Genomic DNA, 23,942 nt, shown 5'->3' with positions numbered 1-23,942 from the left:
CTTTCGAATATTAGGAATTCTTGTTTATACGGGTTAAAATTTCTGTAGAAAGCCTCTAAGTGAGGACTACACTGCTTATGTTTTCAAGTGAAGCCTAATTTCTCTGGCGTGTTTTGTATGACTCACTTAAAATCCTTCTGTTTCCAGTACATACTTGTATGAAAACTCACTTATTGTGGTAAAACTCTTAAAATACGCAATTAGAGTTTCCAGAAACGATTGGAAACTTGGAAGATACACTTGATATTAAAGTAAATAGAGTCTTACTACATTTCCTGCCGTTTTTAATCACAGACATTACCTGTGGGAAGCCGTGAAAGGACCAGAAAACTGATAATATTTATAACTCCGGGGACTTTAGGGAGCGTTTTCACTGGAATTTGCTTTAAAACATTAGGAATTCTTGTTTATACAGCTTAAAATTTGTGTAGAAAGCCTGTAAGTAAGGACTATACTGCTATGTTTACAATTGAGGGGGAATTATTCTGGCGTCTTTGGTATGACTCAGGTGAAATCCGTATGTTCCCAGTACATACTTGTAAGAACACTAATTGTGGTAAAACTTTAAAATACGCAATTAGAGTTTCCAGAAATGATTAAAAACTTGGAAGATACACTTGAAATAAAAGTAAATGGATTCTTACTACATTTCCTGCCGTTTTTAATCAAAGACATTACCAGTGGAAAGCCGTGAAAGGACCAGAAAACTGATAATATTTACAACTCCGGGGACTTTAGGGAGCGTTTTCACTGGAATTTGCTTTAAAACATTAGGAATTCTTGTTTATACAGCTTAAAATTTGTGTAGAAAGCCTGTAAGTGAGGACTATACTGCTTATGTTTACAATTGAGGGGGAATTATTCTGGCGTCTTTGGTATGACTCAGGTGAAATCCATATGGTCCCAGTACATAATTGTAAGAACACTAATTGTGCTAAAACTTTAAAATACAAAATTAGAGTTTCCAGAAATGATTAAAAACTTGGAAGATACACTTGAAATAAAAGTAAATGGATTCTTACTACATTTTCTGCCGTTTTTAATCAAAGACATTACCAGTGGAAAGCCGTGAAATGACCAGAAAACTGATAATATTTACAACTCCGGGCACTTTAGGGAGCGTTTTCACTTGAATTTGCTTTCAAATATTAGGAATTCTTGTTTATACAGCTTAAAATTGGTGTAGAAAGCCTGTAAGTGAGGACTATTCTGCTTATGTTTACAATTGATTCCGAATTATTCTGGCCTCTTTTGTATGACTCAGGTGAAATCCTTTCGGTTCTAGTACAGACTTGTAAGAACACTCTCTAATTGTGGTAATACTCTTAAAATACGCAATTAGAGTTTCCAGAAAGGATTAAAAACTTGGAAGATACACTTGAAATAAAAGTAAATAGATTCTTACTACATTTCCTGCCGTTTGTAATCACAGACATTACCAGTGGAAAGCCGTGAAATGACCAGAAAACTGATAATATTTACAACTCCGGGCACTTTAGGGAGCGTTTTCACTTGAATTTGCTTTCAAATATTAGGAATTCTTGATTATACAGGTCAAAATTTGTGTAGAAAGGCTGTAAGTGAGGACTATCCTCCTTATGTTTACAATTGAGGCCGAATGATTCTGGCGTCTTTTGTATTACTTAGGTGAAATCCTTATGGTTCCAGTACATACTTGTAAGAACACTCACAAAATGTGGTAAAACTCTTAAAATACGCAATTAGAGTTTCCAGAAACGATTGGAAACTTGGAAGATACACTTGATGTAAAAGTGAATAGATTCTTACTACATTTCCTGCCATTTTCAATCACAGACATTACCAGTGGGAAGCCGTGAAATGACCAGAAAACTGATAATATTTACAACTCCGGGGACTTTAGGGAGCGTTTTCACTGGAATTTGCGTTCAAATATTTGGAATTCTTGTTTATACGGCTTAAAATTTCTGTAGAAAGCCTCTAAGTGAGTACTATAATGCTTATGTTTTCAAGTGAAGCCTAATTTCTCTGGCGTGTTTTGTATGACTCACTTAAAATCCTTCTGTTTCCAGTACATACTTGTAAGAAAACTCACTTATTGTGGTAAAACTCTTAAAATACGCAATTAGATTTTTCAGAAACGATTGGAATCTTGGAAGATACACTTGATAAAAAAGTAAATAGAGTCTTACTACATTTCCTGCCATTTTTCATCACAGACATTACCTGTGGGAAGCCGTGAAAGGACCAGAAAACTGATAATATTTACAACTCCGGGGACTTTAGGGAGCGTTTTCACTGGAATTTGCTTTAAAACATTAGGAATTCTTGTTTATAGAGCTTAAAATTTGTGTAGAAAGCCTGTAAGTGAGGACTATACTGCTTATGTTTACAATTGAGGGGGAATTATTCTGGCGTCTTTGGTATGACTCAGGTGAAATCCGTATGGTCCCAGTACATAATTGTAAGAACAATAATTGTGGTAAAACTTTAAAATACGCAATGAGAGTTTCCAGAAAGGATTAAAAACTTGGAAGATACACTTGAAATAAAAGTAAATGGATTCTTACTACATTTCCTGCCATTTTTAATCAAAGACATTACCAGTGGAAAGCCGTGAAATGACCAGAAAACTGATAATATTTACAACTCCGGGCACTTTAGGGAGCGTTTTCACTTGAATTTGCTTTCAAATATTAGGAATTCTTATTTATACAGCTTAAATTGGTGTAGAAAGCCTGTAAGTGAGGACTATTCTGCTTATGTTTACAATTGAGGAAGAATTATTCTGGCCTCTTTTTTATGACTCAGGTGAAATCCTTTCGGTTCTAGTACAGACTTGTAAGAACACTCTCTAATTGTGGTAATACTCTTAAAATACGCAACTAGAGTTTCCCGAAAGGATTAAAAACTTGGAAGATACACTTGAAATAAAAGTAAATAGATTCTTACTAAATTTCCTGCCTTTTGTAATCACAGACATTTCCAGTGGAAAGCCGTGAAATTACCAGAAAACTGATAATATTTACAACTCCGGGCACTTTAGGGAGCGTTTTCACTTGAATTTGCTTTCAATTATTAGGAATTCTTGATTATAAAGGTCAAAATTTGTGTAGAAAGGCTGTAAGTGAGGACTATAATCCTTATGTTTACAATTGAGGCCGAATGATTCTGGCGTCTTTTGTATAACTTAGGTGAAATCCTTATGGTTCCAGTACATACTTGTAAAAACACTCACAAATTGTGGTAAAACTCTTAAAATACGCAATTAGAGTTCCCAGAAATGATTGGAAACTTGGAAGATACACTTGATATAAAAGTGAATAGGTTCTTACTACATTTCCTGCCATTTTTAATCACAGACATTACCAGTGGGAAGCCGTGAAATGACCAGAAAACTGATAATATTTACAACTCCGGGCACTTTAGGGAGCATTTTCACATGAATTTCCTTTCAAATATTAGGAATTCTTGATTATACAGGTCAAAATTAGTGTAAAAAGGCTGTAAGTGAGGACTATACTCCTTATGTTTACAATTGAGGCCGAATGATTCTGGCGTCTTTTGTATGACTCAGGTGAAATCCTTATGGTTCCAGTACATACTTGTAAGAACACTCACAAATTGTGGTAAAATTCTTAAAATACGCAATTAGAGTTTCCAGAAACGATTGGAATCTTGGAAGATACACTTGATAAAAAAGGAAATAGAGTCTTACTACATTTCCTGCCCTTTTTAATCACAGACATTACCTGTGGGAAGCCGTGAAATGACCAGAAAACTGATAATATTTACAACTCCCGGGATTTTCGGGAGCGTTTTCACTGGAATTTGCGTTCAAATATTAGGAATTCTTGTTTATACGGCTTAAAATTTCTGTAGAAAGCCTCTAAGTGAGGACTATATTGCTTAGGTTTTCAAGTGAAGCCTAATTACTCTGGAGTGTTTTGTATGACTCACTTAAAATCCATCTGTTTCCAGTACATACTTGTACGAAAACTTATTGTGGTAAAACTCTTAAAATACGCAATTAGATTTTTCAGAAACGATTGGAAACTTGGAAGATACACTTGATATAAAAGTGAATAGATTCTTACTACATTTCCTGCCATTTTCAATCACAGACATTACCAGTGGGAAGCCGTGAAATGACCAGAAAACTGATAATATTTACAACTCCGGGGACTTTAGGGAGCGTTTTCACTGGAATTTGCTTTAAAACATTAGGAATTCTTGTTTATAGAGCTTAAAATTTGTGTAGAAAGCCTGTAAGTGAGGACTATACTGCTTATGTTTACAATTGAGGGGGAATTATTCTGGCGTCTTTGGTATGACTCAGGTGAAATCCCTATGGTCCCAGTACATACTTGTAAGAACACTAATTGTGGTAAAACATTAAAATACGCAATTAGAGTTTCCAGAAATGATTAAAAACTTGGAAGATACACTTGAAATAAAAGTAAATGGATTCTTACTACCTTTCCTGCCGTTTTTAATCAAAGACATTACCAGTGGAAAGCCGTGAAATGACCAGAAAACTGATAATATTTACAACTCCGGGCACTTTAGGGAGCGTTTTCACTTGAATTTGCTTTCAAATATTAGGAATTCTTGTTTATACAGCTTAAAATTGGCGAAGAAAGCCTGTAAGTGAGGACTATTCTGCTTATGTTTACAATTGATACCGAATTATTCTGGCCTCTTTTGTATGACTCAGGTGAAATCATTTCGGTTCTAGTACAGACTTGTAAGAACACCCTCTAATTGTGGTAATACTCTTAAAATACGCAATTAGAGTTTCCAGAAAGGATTAAAAACTTGGAAGATACACTTGAAATAAAAGTAAATAGATTCTTACTACATTTCCTGCCGTTTGTAATCACAGACATTACCAGTGGAAAGCCGTGAAATGACCAGAAAACTGATAATATTTACAACTCCGGGGACTTTAGGGAGCGTTTTCACTGGAATTTGCGTTCAAATATTAGGAATTCTTGTTTGTACGGCTTAAAATTTCTGTAGAAAGCCTCTAAGTGAGGACTATACTGCTTATGTTTTCAAGTGAATCCTAATTTCTCTGGGGTGTTTTTTATGACTCACTTAAAATCCTTCTGTTTCCAGTACATACTTGTAAGAAAACTCACTTAGTGTGGTAAAACTCTTAAAATACGCAATTAGAGTTTCCAGAAACGATTGGAAACTTGGAAGATACACTTGATATAAAAGTAAATAGAGTCTTACTACATTTCCTGCCGTTTTTCCTCACAGACATTACCTGTGGGAAGCCGTGAAAGGACCAGAAAACTGATAATATTTACAACTCCGGGGACTTTAGGGAGCGTTTTCACTGGAATTTGCTTTAAAACATTAGGAATTCTTGTTTATACAGCTTAAAATTTGTGTAGAAAGCCTGTAAGTGAGGACTATACTGCTTATGTTTACAATTGAGGGGGAATTATTCTGGCGTCTTTGGTATGACTCAGGTGAAATCCATATGGTCCCAGTACATAATTGTAAGAACACTAATTGTGCTAAAACTTTAAAATACACAATTAGAGTTTCCAGAAATGATTAAAAACTTGGAAGATACACTTCAAATAAAAGTAAATGGATTCTTACTACATTTTCTGCCGTTTTTAATCAAAGACATTACCAGTGGAAAGCCGTGAAATGACCAGAAAACTGATAATATTTACAACTCCGGGCACTTTAGGGAGCGTTTTCACTTGAATTTGCTTTCAAATATTAGGAATTCTTGTTTATACAGCTTAAAATTGGTGTAGAAAGCCTGTAAGTGAGGACTATTCTGCTTATGTTTACAATTGATTCCGAATTATTCTGGCCTCTTTTGTATGACTCAGGTGAAATCCTTTCGGTTCTAGTACAGACTTGTAAGAACACTCTCTAATTGTGGTAATACTCTTAAAATACGCAATTAGAGTTTCCAGAAAGGATTAAAAACTTGGAAGATACACTTGAAATAAAAGTAAATAGATTCTTACTACATTTCCTGCCGTTTGTAATCACAGACATTACCAGTGGAAAGCCGTGAAATGACCAGAAAACTGATAATATTTACAACTCCGGGCACTTTAGGGAGCGTTTTCACTTGAATTTGCTTTCAAATATTAGGAATTCTTGATTATACAGGTCAAAATTTGTGTAGAAAGGCTGTAAGTGAGGACTATCCTCCTTATGTTTACAATTGAGGCCGAATGATTCTGGCGTCTTTTGTATTACTTAGGTGAAATCCTTATGGTTCCAGTACATACTTGTAAGAACACTCACAAAATGTGGTAAAACTCTTAAAATACGCAATTAGAGTTTCCAGAAACGATTGGAAACTTGGAAGATACACTTGATGTAAAAGTGAATAGATTCTTACTACATTTCCTGCCATTTTCAATCACAGACATTACCAGTGGGAAGCCGTGAAATGACCAGAAAACTGATAATATTTACAACTCCGGGGACTTTAGGGAGCGTTTTCACTGGAATTTGCGTTCAAATATTTGGAATTCTTGTTTATACGGCTTAAAATTTCTGTAGAAAGCCTCTAAGTGAGGACTATACTGCTTATGTTTTCAAGTGAAGCCTAATTTCTCTGGCGTGTTTTGTATGACTCACTTAAAATCCTTCTGTTTCCAGTACATACTTGTAAGAAAACTCACTTATTGTGGTAAAACTCTTAAAATACGCAATTAGATTTTTCAGAAACGATTGGAATCTTGGAAGATACACTTGATAAAAAAGTAAATAGAGTCTTACTACATTTCCTGCCATTTTTCATCACAGACATTACCTGTGGGAAGCCGTGAAAGGACCAGAAAACTGATAATATTTACAACTCCGGGGACTTTAGGGAGCGTTTTCACTGGAATTTGCTTTAAAACATTAGGAATTCTTGTTTATAGAGCTTAAAATTTGTGTAGAAAGCCTGTAAGTGAGGACTATACTGCTTATGTTTACAATTGAGGGGGAATTATTCTGGCGTCTTTGGTATGACTCAGGTGAAATCCCTATGGTCCCAGTACATACTTGTAAGAACACTAATTGTGGTAAAACATTAAAATACGCAATTAGAGTTTCCAGAAATGATTCAAAACTTGGAAGATACACTTGAAATAAAAGTAAATGGATTCTTACTACATTTCCTGCCGTTTTTAATCAAAGACATTACCAGTGGAAAGCAGTGAAATGACCAGAAAACTGATAATATTTACAACTCCGGGCACTTAAGGGAGCGATTTCACTTGAATTTGCTTTCAAATATTAGGAATTCTTGTTTATACAGCTTAAAATTGGTGCAGAAAGCCTGTAAGTGAGGACTATTCTGCTTATGTTTACAATTGATTCCGAATTATTCTGGCCTCTTTTGTATGACTCAGGTGAAATCCTTTCGGTTCTAGTACAGACTTGTAAGAACACTCTCTAATTGTGGTAATACTCTTAAAATACGCAACTAGAGTTTCCCGAAAGGATTAAAAACTTGGAAGATACACTTGAAATAAAAGTAAATAGATTCTTACTAAATTTCCTGCCGTTTGTAATCACAGACATTTCCAGTGGAAAGCCGTGAAATTACCAGAAAACTGATAATATTTACAACTCCGGGCACTTTAGGGAGCGTTTTCACTTGAATTTGCTTTCAATTATTAGGAATTCTTGATTATAAAGGTCAAAATTTGTTTCGAAAGGCTGTAAGTGAGGACTATACTCCTTATGTTTACAATTGAGGCCGAATGATTCTGGCGTCTTTTGTATAACTTAGGTGAAATCCTTATGGTTCCAGTACATACTTGTAAAAACACTCACAAATTGTGGTAAAACTCTTAAAATACGCAATTAGAGTTCCCAGAAATGATTGGAAACTTGGAAGATACACTTGATATAAAAGTGAATAGGTTCTTACTACATTTCCTGCCATTTTTAATCACAGACATTACCAGTGGGAAGCCGTGAAATGACCAGAAAACTGATAATATTTACAACTCCGGGCACTTTAGGGAGCATTTTCACATGAATTTGCTTTCAAATATTAGGAATTCTTGATTATACAGGTCAAAATTAGTGTAGAAAGGCTGTAAGTGAGGACTATACTCCTTATGTTTACAATTGAGGCCGAATGATTCTGGCGTCTTTTGTATGACTCAGGTGAAATCCTTATGGTTCCAGTACATACTTGTAAGAACACTCACAAAATGTGGTAAAACTCTTAAAATACGCAATTAGAGTTTCCAGAAACGATTGGAAACTTGGAAGATACACTTGATATAAAAGTGAATAGATTCTTACTACATTTCCTGCCATTTTCAATCACAGACATTACCAGTGGGAAGCCGTGAAATGACCAGAAAACTGATAATATTTACAACTCCGGGCACTTTAGGGAGCGTTTTCACTGGAATTTGCGTTCAAATATTTGGAATTCTTGTTTATACGGCTTAAAATTTCTGTAGAAAGCCTCTAAGTGAGGACTATACTGCTTATGTTTTCAAGTGAAGCCTAATTTCTCTGGCGTGTTTTGTATGACTCACTTAAAATCCTTCTGTTTCCAGTACATACTTGTAAGAAAACTCACTTATTGTGGTAAAACTCTTAAAATACGCAATTAGATTTTTCAGAAACGATTGGAATCTTGGAAGATACACTTGATAAAAAAGTAATTAGAGTCTTACTACATTTCCTGCCATTTTTCATCACAGACATTACCTGTGGGAAGCCGTGAAAGGACCAGAAAACTGATAATATTTACAACTCCGGGGACTTTAGGGAGCGTTTTCACTGGAATTTGCTTTAAAACATTAGGAATTCTTGTTTATAGAGCTTAAAATTTGTGTAGAAAGCCTGTAAGTGAGGACTATACTGCTTATGTTTACAATTGAGGGGGAATTATTCTGGCGTCTTTGGTATGACTCAGGTGAAATCCCTATGGTCCCAGTACATACTTGTAAGAACACTAATTGTGGTAAAACATTAAAATACGCAATTAGAGTTTCCATAAATGATTAAAAACTTGGAAGATACACTTGAAATAAAAGTAAATGGATTCTTACTACATTTCCTGCCGTTTTTAATCAAAGACATTACCAGTGGAAAGCCGTGAAATGACCAGAAAACTGATAATATTTACAACTCCGGGCACTTTAGGGAGCGTTTTCACTTGAATTTGCTTTCAAATATTAGGAATTCTTGATTATACAGGTCAAAATTTCTGTAGAAAGGCTGTAAGTGAGGACAATACTCCTTATGTTTACAATTGAGGCCGAATGATTCTGGCGTCTTTTGTATTACTTAGGTGAAATCCTTATGGTTCCAGTACATACTTGTAAGAACACTCACAAATTGTGGTAAAATTCTTAAAATACGCAATTAGAGTTTCCAGAAACGATTGGAATCTTGGAAGATACACTTGATAAAAAAGAAAATAGAGTCTTACTACATTTCCTGCCCTTTTTAATCACAGACATTACCTGTGGGAAGCCGTGAAATGACCAGAAAACTGATAATATTTACAACTCCGGGGATTTTCAGGAGCGTTTTAACTGGAATTTGCGTTCAAATATTTGGAATTCTTGTTTATACGGCTTAAAATTTCTGTAGAAAGCCTCTAAGTGAGGACTATACTGCTTATGTTTTCAAGTGAAGCCTAATTTCTCTGGCGTGTTTTGTATGACTCACTTAAAATCCTTCTGTTTCCAGTACATACTTGTAAGAAAACTCACTTATTGTGGTAAAACTCTTAAAATACGCAATTAGATTTTTCAGAAACGATTGGAATCTTGGAAGATACACTTGATAAAAAAGTAAATAGAGTCTTACTACATTTCCTGCCATTTTTCATCACCGACATTACCTGTGGGAAGCCGTGAAAGGACCAGAAAACTGATAATATTTACAACTCCGGGGACTTTAGGGAGCGTTTTCACTGGAATTTGCTTTAAAACATTAGGAATTCTTGTTTATAGAGCTTAAAATTTGTGTAGAAAGCCTGTAAGTGAGGACTATACTGCTTATGTTTACAATTGAGGGGGAATTATTCTGGCGTCTTTGGTATGACTCAGGTGAAATCCCTATGGTCCCAGTACATACTTGTAAGAACACTAATTGTGGTAAAACATTAAAATACGCAATTAGAGTTTCCAGAAATGATTAAAAACTTGGAAGATACACTTGAAATAAAAGTAAATGGATTCTTACTACCTTTCCTGCCGTTTTTAATCAAAGACATTACCAGTGGAAAGCCGTGAAATGACCAGAAAACTGATAATATTTACAACTCCGGGCACTTTAGGGAGCGTTTTCACTTGAATTTGCTTTCAAATATTAGGAATTCTTGTTTATACAGCTTAAAATTGGCGAAGAAAGCCTGTAAGTGAGGACTATTCTGCTTATGTTTACAATTGATACCGAATTATTCTGGCCTCTTTTGTATGACTCAGGTGAAATCATTTCGGTTCTAGTACAGACTTGTAAGAACACTCTCTAATTGTGGTAATACTCTTAAAATACGCAATTAGAGTTTCCAGAAAGGATTAAAAACTTGGAAGATACACTTGAAATAAAAGTAAATAGATTCTTACTACATTTCCTGCCGTTTGTAATCACAGACATTACCAGTGGAAAGCCGTGAAATGACCAGAAAACTGATAATATTTACAACTCCGGGGACTTTAGGGAGCGTTTTCACTGGAATTTGCGTTCAAATATTAGGAATTCTTGTTTATACGGCTTAAAATTTCTGTAGAAAGCCTCTAAGTGAGGACTATACTGCTTATGTTTTCAAGTGAAGCCTAATTTCTCTGGGGTGTTTTTTATGACTCACTTAAAATCCTTCTGTTTCCAGTACATACTTGTAAGAAAACTCACTTAGTGTGGTAAAACTCTTAAAATACGCAATTAGAGTTTCCAGAAACGATTGGAAACTTGGAAGATACACTTGATATAAAAGTAAATAGAGTCTTACTACATTTCCTGCCGTTTTTACTCACAGACATTACCTGTGGGAAGCCGTGAAAGGACCAGAAAACTGATAATATTTACAACTCCGGGGACTTTAGGGAGCGTTTTCACTGGAATTTTCTTTAAAACATTAGGAATTCTTGTTTATACAGCTTAAACTTTGTGTAGAAAGTCTGTAAGTGAGGACTATACTGCTTATGTTTACAATTGAGGGGGAATTATTCTGGCGTCTTTGGTATGACTCAGGTGAAATCCATATGGTCCCAGTACATAATTGTAAGAACACTAATTGTGCTAAAACTTTAAAATACACAATTAGAGTTTCCAGAAATGATTAAAAACTTGGAAGATACACTTGAAATAAAAGTAAATGGATTCTTACTACATTTTCTGCCGTTTTTAATCAAAGACATTACCAGTGGAAAGCCGTGAAATGACCAGAAAACTGATAATATTTACAACTCCGGGCACTTTAGGGAGCGTTTTCACTTGAATTTGCTTTCAAATATTAGGAATTCTTGTTTATACAGCTTAAAATTGGTGTAGAAAGCCTGTAAGTGAGGACTATTCTGCTTATGTTTACAATTGATTCCGAATTATTCTGGCCTCTTTTGTATGACTCAGGTGAAATCCTTTCGGTTCTAGTACAGACTTGTAAGAACACTCTCTAATTGTGGTAATACTCTTAAAATACGCAATTAGAGTTTCCAGAAAGGATTAAAAACTTGGAAGATACACTTGAAATAAAAGTAAATAGATTCTTACTACATTTCCTGCCGTTTGTAATCACAGACATTACCAGTGGAAAGCCGTGAAATGACCAGAAAACTGATAATATTTACAACTCCGGGCACTTTAGGGAGCGTTTTCACTTGAATTTGCTTTCAAATATTAGGAATTCTTGATTATACAGGTCAAAATTTCTGTAGAAAGGCTGTAAGTGAGGACAATACTCCTTATGTTTACAATTGAGGCCGAATGATTCTGGCGTCTTTTGTATTACTTAGGTGAAATCCTTATGGTTCCAGTACATACTTGTAAGAACACTCACAAATTGTGGTAAAATTCTTAAAATACGCAATTAGAGTTTCCAGAAACGATTGGAATCTTGGAAGATACACTTGATAAAAAAGTAAATAGAGTCTTACTACATTTCCTGCCCTTTTTAATCACAGACATTACCTGTGGGAAGCCGTGAAATGACCAGAAAACTGATAATATTTACAACTCCGGGGATTTTCAGGAGAGTTTTCACTGGAATTTGCGTTCAAATATTAGGAATTCTTGTTTATACGGCTTAAAATTTCTGTAGAAAGCCTGTAAGTGAGGACTATACTGCTTATGTTTTCAAGTGAAGCCTAATTCCTCTGGAGTGTTTTGTAGGACTCACTTAAAATCCTTCTGTTTCCAGTACATACTTGTAAGAAAACTTATTGTGGTAAAACTCTTAAAATACGCAATTAGATTTTTCAGAAACGATTGGAATCTTGGAAGATACACTTGATAAAAAAGTAAATAGAGTCTTACTACATTTCCTGCCATTTTTCATCACAGACATTACCTGTGGGAAGCCGTGAAAGGACCAGAAAACTGATAATATTTACAACTCCGGGCACTTTAGGGAGCGTTTTCACTGGAATTTGCTTTAAAACATTAGGAATTCTTGTTTATACAGCTTAAAATTTGTGTAGAAAGCCTGTAAGTGAGGACTATACTGCTTATGTTTACAATTGAGGGGGAATTATTCTGGCGTCTTTGGTATGACTCAGGTGAAATCCCTATGGTCCCAGTACATACTTGTAAGAACACTAATTGTGGTAAAACATTAAAATACGCAATTAGAGTTTCCAGAAATGATTAAAAACTTGGAAGATACACTTGAAATAAAAGTAAATGGATTCTTACTACATTTCCTGCCGTTTTTAATCAAAGACATTACCAGTGGAAAGCCGTGAAATGACCAGAAAACTGATAATATTTAAAACTCCGGGCACTTAAGGGAGCGTTTTCACTTGAATTTGCTTTCAAATATTAGGAATTCTTGTTTATACAGCTTAAAATTGGTGTAGAAAGCCTGTAAGTGAGGACTATTCTGCTTATGTTTACAATTGATTCTGAATTATTCTGGCCTCTTTTGTATGACTCAGGTGAAATCCTTTCGGTTCTAGTACAGACTTGTAAGAACACTCTCTAATTGTGGTAATACTCTTAAAATACGCAATTAGAGTTTCCAGAAAGGATTAAAAACTTGGAACATACACTTGAAATAAAAGTAAATAGATTCTTACTACATTTCCTGCCGTTTGTAATCACAGACATTACCAGTGGAAAGCCGTGAAATGACCAGAAAACTGATAATATTTACAACTCCGGGCACTTTAGGGAGCGTTTTCACTTGAATTTGCTTTCAAATATTAGGAATTCTTGATTATACAGGTCAAAATTTCTGTAGAAAGGCTGTAAGTGAGGACTATACTCCTTATGTTTACAATTGAGGCCGAATGATTCTGGCGTCTTTTGTATTACTTAGGTGAAATCCTTATGGTTCCAGTACATACATGTAAGAACACTCACAAAATGTGGTAAAACTCTTAAAATACGCAATTAGAGTTTCCAGAAACTATTGGAAACTTGGAAGATACACTTGATATGAAAGTAAATAGAGTCTTACTACATTTCCTGCCGTTTTTAATCACAGACATTACCTGTGGGAAGGCGTGAAAGGACCAGAAAACTGATAATATTTACAACTCCGGGGACTTTAGGGAGCGTTTTCACTGGAATTTGCTTTAAAACATTAGGAATTCTTGTTTATACAGCTTAAAATTTGTGTAAAAAGCCTGTAAGTGAGGACTATACTGCTTATGTTTACAATTGAGGGGGAATTATTCTGGCGTCTTTGGTATGACTCAGGTGAAATCCGTATGGTCCCAGTACATAATTGTAAGAACAATAATTGTGGTAAAACTTTAAAATACACAATGAGAGTTTCCAGAAATGATTAAAAACTTGGAAGATACACTTGAAATAAAAGTAAATGGATTCTTACTACATTTCCTGCCGTTTTTAATCAAAGACATTACCAGTGGAAAGCCGTGAAATGACCAGAAAACTGATAATATTTACAACTCCGGGCACTTTAGGGAGAGTTTTCACTTAAATTTGCTTTCAAATATTAGGAATTCTTATTTATACAGCTTAAATTGGTGTAGAAAGCCTGTAAGTGAGGACTATTCTGCTTATTTTTACAATTGAGGAAGAATTATTCTGGCCTCTTTTTTATGACTCAGGTGTAATCCTTACGGTTCTAGTACAGACTTGTAAGAACACTCTCTAATTGTGGTAATACTCTTACAATACGCAACTAGAGTTTCCCGAAAGGATTAAAAACTTGGAAGATACACTTGAAATAAAAGTAAATAGATTCTTACTAAATTTCCTGCCGTTTGTAATCACAGACATTTCCAGTGGAAAGCCGTGAAATGACCAGAAAACTGATAATATTTACAACTCCGGGCACTTTAGGGAGCGTTTTCACTTGAATTTGCTTTCAATTATTAGGAATTCTTGATTATAAAGGTCAAAATTTGTTTCGAAAGGCTGTAAGTGAGGACTATACTCCTTATGTTTACAATTGAGGCCGAATGATTCTGGCGTCTTTTGTATAACTTAGGTGAAATCCTTATGGTTCCAGTACATACTTGTAAAAACACTCACAAATTGTGGTAAAACTCTTAAAATACGCAATTAGAGTTCCCAGAAATGATTGGAAACTTGGAAGATACACTTGATATAAAAGTGAATAGGTTCTTACTACATTTCCTGCCATTTTTAATCACGGACATTACCAGTGGGAAGCCGTAAAATGACCAGAAAATTGATAATATTTACAACTCCGGGCACTTTAGGGAGCATTTTCACATGAATTTGCTTTCAAATATTAGGAATTCTTGATTATACAGGTCAAAATTAGTGTAGAAAGGCTGTAAGTGAGGACTATACTCCTTATGTTTACATTTGAGGCCGAATGATTCTGGCGTCTTTTGTATGACTCAGGTGAAATCCTTATGGTTCCAGTACATACTTGTAAGAACACTCACAAATTGTGGTAAAATTCTTAAAATACGCAATTAGAGTTTCCAGAAACGATTGGAATCTTGGAAGATACACTTGATAAAAAAGGAAATAGAGTCTTACTACATTTCCTGCCCTTTTTAATCACAGACATTACCTGTGGGAAGCCGTGAAATGACCAGAAAACTGATAATATTTACAACTCCGGGGATTTTCGGGAGCGTTTTCACTGGAATTTGCGTTCAAATATTAGGAATTCTTTTTTATACGGCTTAAAATTTCTGTAGAAAGGCTCTAAGTGAGGACTATACTGCTTAGGTTTTCAAGTGAAGCCTAATTACTCTGGAGTGTTTTGTATGACTCACTTAAAATCCTTCTGTTTCCAGTACATACTTGTAAGAAAACTTATTGTGGTAAAACTCTTAAAATACGCAATTAGATTTTTCAGAAACGATTGGAAACTTGGAAGATACACTTGATATAAAAGTAAATAGAGTCTTACTACATTTCCTGCCATTTTTCATCACAGACATTACCTGTGGGAAGCCGTGAAAGGACCAGAAAACTGATAATATTTTCAACTCCGGGCACTTTAGGGAGCGTTTTCACTTGAATTTGCTTTCAAATATTAGGAATTCTTGTTTATACAGCTTAAAATTGGTGAAGAAAGCCTGTAAGTGAGGACTATTCTGCTTATGTTTACAATTGATACCTAATTTTCTGGCCTCTTTTGTATGACTCAGGTGAAATCCTTTCGGTTCTAGTACAGACTTGTAAGAACACTCTCTAATTGTGGTAATACTCTTAAAATACGCAATTAGAGTTTCCAGAAAGGATTAAAAACTTGGAAGATACACTTGAAATAAAAGTAAATAGATTCTTACTAAATTTCCTGCCGTTTGTATTCACAGACATTTCCAGCGGAAAGCCGTGAAATGACCAGAAAACTGATAATATTTACAACTCCGGGGACTTTAGGGAGCGTTTTCACTGAAATTTGCGTTCAAATATTAGGAATTCGTGTTCAAATATTAGGAATTCTTGTTTATACGGCTTAAAATTTCTGTAGAAAGCCTCTAAGTGAGGACTATACTGCTTATGTTTTCAAGTGAAGCCTAATTTCTCTGGGGTGTTTTTTATGACTCACTTAAAATCCTTCTGTTTCCAGTACATACTTGTAAGAAAACTCACTTATTGTGGTAAAACTCTTAAAATACGCAATTAGAGTTTCCAGAAACGATTGCAAACTTGGAAGATACACTTGATATAAAAGTAAATAGATTCTTACTACATTTCCTGCCGTTTGTAATCACAGACATTACCAGTGGAAAGTCGTGAAATAACCAGAAAACTGATAATATTTAAAACTCCGGGCACTTTAGGGAGCATTTTCACATGAATTTGCTTTCAAATATTAGGAATTCTTGATTATACAGGTCAAAATTTGTGTAGAAATTTGTGAGGACTATACTCCTTATGTTTACAATTGAGGCCGAATGATTCTGGCGTCTTTTGTATGACTCAGGTGAAATCCTTCTGTTTCCAGTACATACTTGTAAGAAAACTTATTGTGGTAAAACTCTTAAAATACGCAATTAGATTTTTCAGAAACGATTGGAAACTTGGAAGATACACTTGATATAAAAGTAAATAGAGTCTTACTACATTTCCTGCCATTTTTCATCACAGACATTACCTGTGGGAAGCCGTGAAAGGACCAGAAAACTGATAATATTTACAACTCCGGGGACTTTAGGGAGCGTTTTCACTGGAATTTGCTTTAAAACATTAGGAATTCTTGTTTATAGAGCTTAAAATTTGTGTAGAAAGCCTGTAAGTGAGGACTATACTGCTTATGTTTACAATTGAGGGGGAATTATTCTGGCGTCTTTGGTATGACTCCGGTGAAATCCCTATGGTCCCAGTACATACTTGTAAGAACACTAATTGTGGTAAAACATTAAAATACGCAATTAGAGTTTCCAGAAATGATTAAAAACTTGGAAGATACACTTGAAATAAAAGTAAATGGATTCTTACTACATTTCCTGCCGTTTGTAATCACAGACATTACCAGTGGAAAGCCGTGAAATGACCAGAAAACTGATAATATTTACAACTCCGGGCACTTTAGGGAGCGTTTTCACTTGAATTTGCGTTCAATTATTAGGAATTCTTGATTATAAAGGTCAAAATTTGTGTAGAAAGGCTGTAAGTGAGGACTATACTCCTTATGTTTACAATTGAGGCCGAATGATACTGGCGTCTTTTGTATTACTTAAGTGAAATCCTTATGGTTCCAGTACATACTTGTAAGAACACTCACAAATTGTGGTAAAACTCTTAAAATACGCAATTAGTTTCCAGAAACAATTGGAAACTTGGAAGATACACTTGATATAAAAGTGAATAGGTTCTTACTACATTTCCTGCCATTTTTAATCACAGACATTACCAGTGGGAAGCCGTGAAATGACCAGAAAACTTATAATATTTACAACTCCGGGCACTTAAGGGAGCGTTTTCACTTGAATTTGCTTTCAAATATTAGGAATTCTTGTTTATACAGCTTAAAATTGGTGTAGAAAGCCTGTAAGTGAGGACTATTCTGCTTATGTTTACAATTGATTCCGAATTATTCTGGCCTCTTTTGTATGACTCAGGTGAAATCCTTTCGGTTCTAGTACAGACTTGTAAGAACACTCTCTAATTGTGGTAATACTCTTAAAATACGCAACTAGAGTTTCCCGAAAGGATTAAAAACTTGGAAGATACACTTGAAATAAAAGTAAATAGATTCTTACTAAATTTCCTGCCGTTTGTAATCACAGACATTTCCAGTGGAAAGCCGTGAAATTACCAGAAAACTGATAATATTTACAACTCCGGGCACTTTAGGGAGCGTTTTCACTTGAATTTGCTTTCAATTATTAGGAATTCTTGATTATAAAGGTCAAAATTTGTTTCGAAAGGCTGTAAGTGAGGACTATACTCCTTATGTTTACAATTGAGGCCGAATGATTCTGGCGTCTTTTGTATAACTTAGGTGAAATCCTTATGGTTCCAGTACATACTTGTAAAAACACTCACAAATTGTGGTAAAACTCTTAAAATACGCAATTAGAGTTCCCAGAAATGATTGGAAACTTGGAAGATACACTTGATATAAAAGTGAATAGGTTCTTACTACATTTCCTGCCATTTTTAATCACAGACATTACCAGTGGGAAGCCGTGAAATGACCAGAAAACTGATAATATTTACAACTCCGGGCACCTAAGGGAGCATTTTGACATGAATTTGCTTTCAAATATTAGGAATTCTTGATTATACAGGTCAAAATTAGTGTAGAAAGGCTGTAAGTGAGGACTATACTCCTTATGTTTACAATTGAGGCCGAATGATTCTGGCGTCTTTTGTATGACTCAGGTGAAATCCTTATGGTTCCAGTACATACTTGTAAGAACACTCACAAAATGTGGTAAAACTCTTAAAATACGCAATTAGAGTTTCCAGAAACGATTGGAAACTTGGAAGATACACTTGATATAAAAGTGAATAGATTCTTACTACATTTCCTGCCATTTTCAATCACAGACATTACCAGTGGGAAGCCGTGAAATGACCAGAAAACTGATAATATTTACATCTCCGGGGACTTTAGGGAGCGTTTTCACTGGAATTTGCTTTAAAACATTAGGAATTCTTGTTTATAGAGCTTAAAATTTGTGTAGAAAGCCTGTAAGTGAGGACTATACTGCTTATGTTTACAATTGAGGGGGAATAATTCTGGCGTCTTTGGTATGACTCAGGTGAAATCCCTATGGTCCCAGTAAATACTTGTAAGAACACTAATTGTGGTAAAATATTAAAATACGCAATTAGAGTTTCCAGAAATGATTAAAAACTTGGAAGATACACTTGAAATAAAAGTAAATGGATTCTTACTACCTTTCCTGCCGTTTTTAATCAAAGACATTACCAGTGGAAAGCCGTGAAATGACCAGAAAACTGATAATATTTACAACTCCGGGCACTTTAGGGAGCGATTTCACTTGAATTTGCTTTCAAATATTAGGAATTCTTGTTTATACAGCTTAAAATTGGCGAAGAAAGCCTGTAAGTGAGGACTATTCTGCTTATGTTTACAATTGATACCGAATTATTCTGGCCTCTTTTGTATGACTCAGGTGAAATCATTTCGGTTCTAGTACAGACTTGTAAGAACACTCTCTAATTGTGGTAATACTCTTAAAATACGCAATTAGAGTTTCCAGAAAGGATTAAAAACTTGGAAGATACACTTGAAATAAAAGTAAATAGATTCTTACTACATTTCCTGCCGTTTGTAATCACAGACATTACCAGTGGAAAGCCGTGAAATGACCAGAAAACTGATAATATTTACAACTCCGGGGACTTTAGGGAGCGTTTTCACTGGAATTTGCGTTCAAATATTAGGAATTCTTGTTTATACGGCTTAAAATTTCTGTAGAAAGCCTCTAAGTGAGGACTATACTGCTTATGTTTTCAAGTGAAGCCTAATTTCTCTGGGGTGTTTTTTATGACTCACTTAAAATCCTTCTGTTTCCAGTACATACTTGTAAGAAAACTCACTTAGTGTGGTAAAACTCTTAAAATACGCAATTAGAGTTTCCAGAAACGATTGGAATCTTGGAAGATACACTTGATAAAAAAGTAAATAGAGTCTTACTACATTTCCTGCCATTTTTCATCACAGACATTACCTGTGGGAAGCCGTGAAAGGACCAGAAAACTGATAATATTTACAACTCCGGGGACTTTAGGGAGCGTTTTCACTGGAATTTGCTTTAAAACATTAGGAATTCTTGTTTATAGAGCTTAAAATTTGTGTAGAAAGCCTGTAAGTGAGGACTATACAGCTTATGTTTACAATTGAGGGGGAATTATTCTGGCGTCTTTGGTATGACTCAGGTGAAATCCCTATGGTCCCAGTACATACTTGTAAGAACACTAATTGTGGTAAAACATTAAAATACGCAATTAGAGTTTCCAGAAATGATTCAAAACTTGGAAGATACACTTGAAATAAAAGTAAATGGATTCTTACTACATTTCCTGCCGTTTTTAATCAAAGACATTACCAGTGGAAAGCAGTGAAATGACCAGAAAACTGATAATATTTACAACTCCGGGCACTTAAGGGAGCGTTTTCACTTGAATTTGCTTTCAAATATTAGGAATTCTTGTTTATACAGCTTAAAATTGGTGTAGAAAGCCTGTAAGTGAGGACTATTCTGCTTATGTTTACAATTGATTCCGAATTATTCTGGCCTCTTTTGTATGACTCAGGTGAAATCCTTTCGGTTCTAGTACAGACTTGTAAGAACACTCTCTAATTGTGGTAATACTCTTAAAATACGCAACTAGAGTTTCCCGAAAGGATTAAAAACTTGGAAGATACACTTGAAATAAAAGTAAATAGATTCTTACTAAATTTCCTGCCGTTTGTAATCACAGACATTTCCAGTGGAAAGCCGTGAAATTACCAGAAAACTGATAATATTTACAACTCCGGGCACTTTAGGGAGCGTTTTCACTTGAATTTGCTTTCAATTATTAGGAATTCTTGATTATAAAGGTCAAAATTTGTTTCGAAAGGCTGTAAGTGAGGACTATACTCCTTATGTTTACAATTGAGGCCGAATGATTCTGGCGTCTTTTGTATAACTTAGGTGAAATCCTTATGGTTCCAGTACATACTTGTAAAAACACTCACAAATTGTGGTAAAACTCTTAAAATACGCAATTAGAGTTCACAGAAATGATTGGAAACTTGGAAGATACACTTGATATAAAAGTGAATAGGTTCTTACTACATTTCCTGCCATTTTTAATCACAGACATTACCAGTGGGAAGCCGTGAAATGACCAGAAAACTGATAATATTTACAACTCCGGGCACTTTAGGGAGCATTTTCACATGAATTTGCTTTCAAATATTAGGAATTCTTGATTATACAGGTCAAAATTAGTGTAGAAAGGCTGTAAGTGAGGACTATACTCCTTATGTTTACAATTGAGGCCGAATGATTCTGGCGTCTTTTGTATGACTCAGGTGAAATCCTTATGGTTCCAGTACATACTTGTAAGAACACTCACAAAATGTGGTAAAACTCTTAAAATACGCAATTAGAGTTTCCAGAAACGATTGGAAACTTGGAAGATACACTTGATATAAAAGTGAATAGATTCTTACTACATTTCCTGCCATTTTCAATCACAGACATTACCAGTGGGAAGCCGTGAAATGACCAGAAAACTGATAATATTTACAACTCCGGGGACTTTAGGGAGCGTTTTCACTGGAATTTGCGTTCAAATATTTGGAATTCTTGTTTATACGGCTTAAAATTTCTGTAGAAAGCCTCTAAGTGAGGACTATACTGCTTATGTTTTCAAGTGAAGCCTAATTTCTCTGGCGTGTTTTGTATGACTCACTTAAAATCCTTCTGTTTCCAGTACATACTTGTAAGAAAACTCACTTATTGTGGTAAAACTCTTAAAATACGCAATTAGATTTTTCAGAAACGATTGGAATCTTGGAAGATACACTTGATAAAAAAGTAAATAGAGTCTTACTACATTTCCTGCCATTTTTCATCACAGACATTACCTGTGGGAAGCCGTGAAAGGACCAGAAAACTGATAATATTTACAACTCCGGGGACTTTAGGGAGCGTTTTCACTGGAATTTGCTTTAAAACATTAGGAATTCTTGTTTATAGAGCTTAAAATTTGTGTAGAAAGCCTGTAAGTGAGGACTATACTGCTTATGTTTACAATTGAGGGGGAATTATTCTGGCGTCTTTGGTATGACTCAGGTGAAATCCCTATGGTCCCAGTACATACTTGTAAGAACACTAATTGTGGTAAAACATTAAAATACGCAATTAGAGTTTCCAGAAATGATTAAAAACTTGGAAGATACACTTGAAATAAAAGTAAATGGATTCTTACTACATTTCCTGCCGTTTTTAATCAAAGACATTACCAGTGGAAAGCCGTGAAATGACCAGAAAACTGATAATATTTACAACTCCGGGCACTTTAGGGAGCGTTTTCACTTGAATTTGCTTTCAAATATTAGGAATTCTTGTTTATACAGCTTAAAATTGGCGAAGAAAGCCTGTAAGTGAGGACTATTCTGCTTATGTTTACAATTGATACCGAATTATTCTGGCCTCTTTTGTATGACTCAGGTGAAATCATTTCGGTTCTAGTACAGACTTGTAAGAACACTCTCTAATTGTGGTAATACTCTTAAAATACGCAATTAGAGTTTCCAGAAAGGATTAAAAACTTGGAAGATACACTTGAAATAAAAGTAAAGAGATTCTTACTACATTTCCTGCCGTTTGTAATCACAGACATTACCAGTGGAAAGCCGTGAAATGACCAGAAAACTGATAATATTTACAACTCCGGGGACTTTAGGGAGCGTTTTCACTGGAATTTGCGTTCAAATATTAGGAATTCTTGTTTATACGGCTTAAAATTTCTGTAGAAAGCCTCTAAGTGAGGACTATACTGCTTATGTTTTCAAGTGAAGCCTAATTTCTCTGGGGTGTTTTTTATGACTCACTTAAAATCCTTCTGTTTCCAGTACATACTTGTAAGAAAACTCACTTAGTGTGGTAAAACTCTTAAAATACGCAATTAGAGTTTCCAGAAACGATTGGAAACTTGGAAGATACACTTGATATAAAAGTAAATAGAGTCTTACTACATTTCCTGCCGTTTTTACTCACAGACATTACCTGAGGGAAGCCGTGAAAGGACCAGAAAACTGATAATATTTACAACTCCGGGGACTTTAGGGAGCGTTTTCACTGGAATTTGCTTTAAAACATTAGGAATTCTTGTTTATACAGCTTAAAATTTGTGTAGAAAGCCTGTAAGTGAGGACTATACTGCTTATGTTTACAATTGAGGGGGAATTATTATGGCGTCTTTGGTATGACTCAGGTGAAATCCATATGGTCCCAGTACATAATTGTAAGAACACTAATTGTGCTAAAACTTTAAAATACACAATTAGAGTTTCCAGAAATGATTAAAAACTTGGAAGATACACTTGAAATAAAAGTAAATGGATTCTTACTACATTTTCTGCCGTTTTTAATCAAAGACATTACCAGTGGAAAGCCGTGAAATGACCAGAAAACTGATAATATTTACAACTCCGGGGACTTTAGGGAGCGTTTTCACTGGAATTTGCGTTCAAATATTTGGAATTCTTGTTTATACGGCTTAAAATTTCTGTAGAAAGCCTCTAAGTGAGGACTATACTGCTGATGTTTTCAAGTGAAGCCTAATTTCTCTGGCGTGTTTTGTATGACTCACTTAAAATCCTTCTGTTTCCAGTACATACTTGTAAGAAAACTCACTTATTGTGGTAAAACTCTTAAAATACGCAATTAGATTTTTCAGAAACGATTGGAATCTTGGAAGATACACTTGATAAAAAAGTAAATAGAGTCTTACTACATTTCCTGCCATTTTTCATCACAGACATTACCTGTGGGAAGCCGTGAAAGGACCAGAAAACTGATAATATTTACAACTCCGGGGACTTTAGGGAGCGTTTTCACTGGAATTTGCTTTAAAACATTAGGAATTCTTGTTTATAGAGCTTAAAATTTGTGTAGAAAGCCTGTAAGTGAGGACTATACTGCTTATGTTTACAATTGAGGGGGAATTATTCTGGCGTCTTTGGTATGACTCAGGTGAAATCCCTATGGTCCCAGTACATACTTGTAAGAACACTAATTGTGGTAAAACATTAAAATACGCAATTAGAGTTTCCAGAAATGATTCAAAACTTGGAAGATACACTTGAAATAAAAGTAAATGGATTCTTACTACATTTCCTGCCGTTTTTA

The sequence above is a fragment of the Myotis nattereri genome (assembly GCF_964212035.1).
Source record: "Myotis nattereri genome assembly, chromosome: X".
Taxonomy (NCBI): Eukaryota; Metazoa; Chordata; class Mammalia; order Chiroptera; family Vespertilionidae; genus Myotis; species Myotis nattereri.
Note: the sequence above shows the minus strand (reverse complement) of the source record.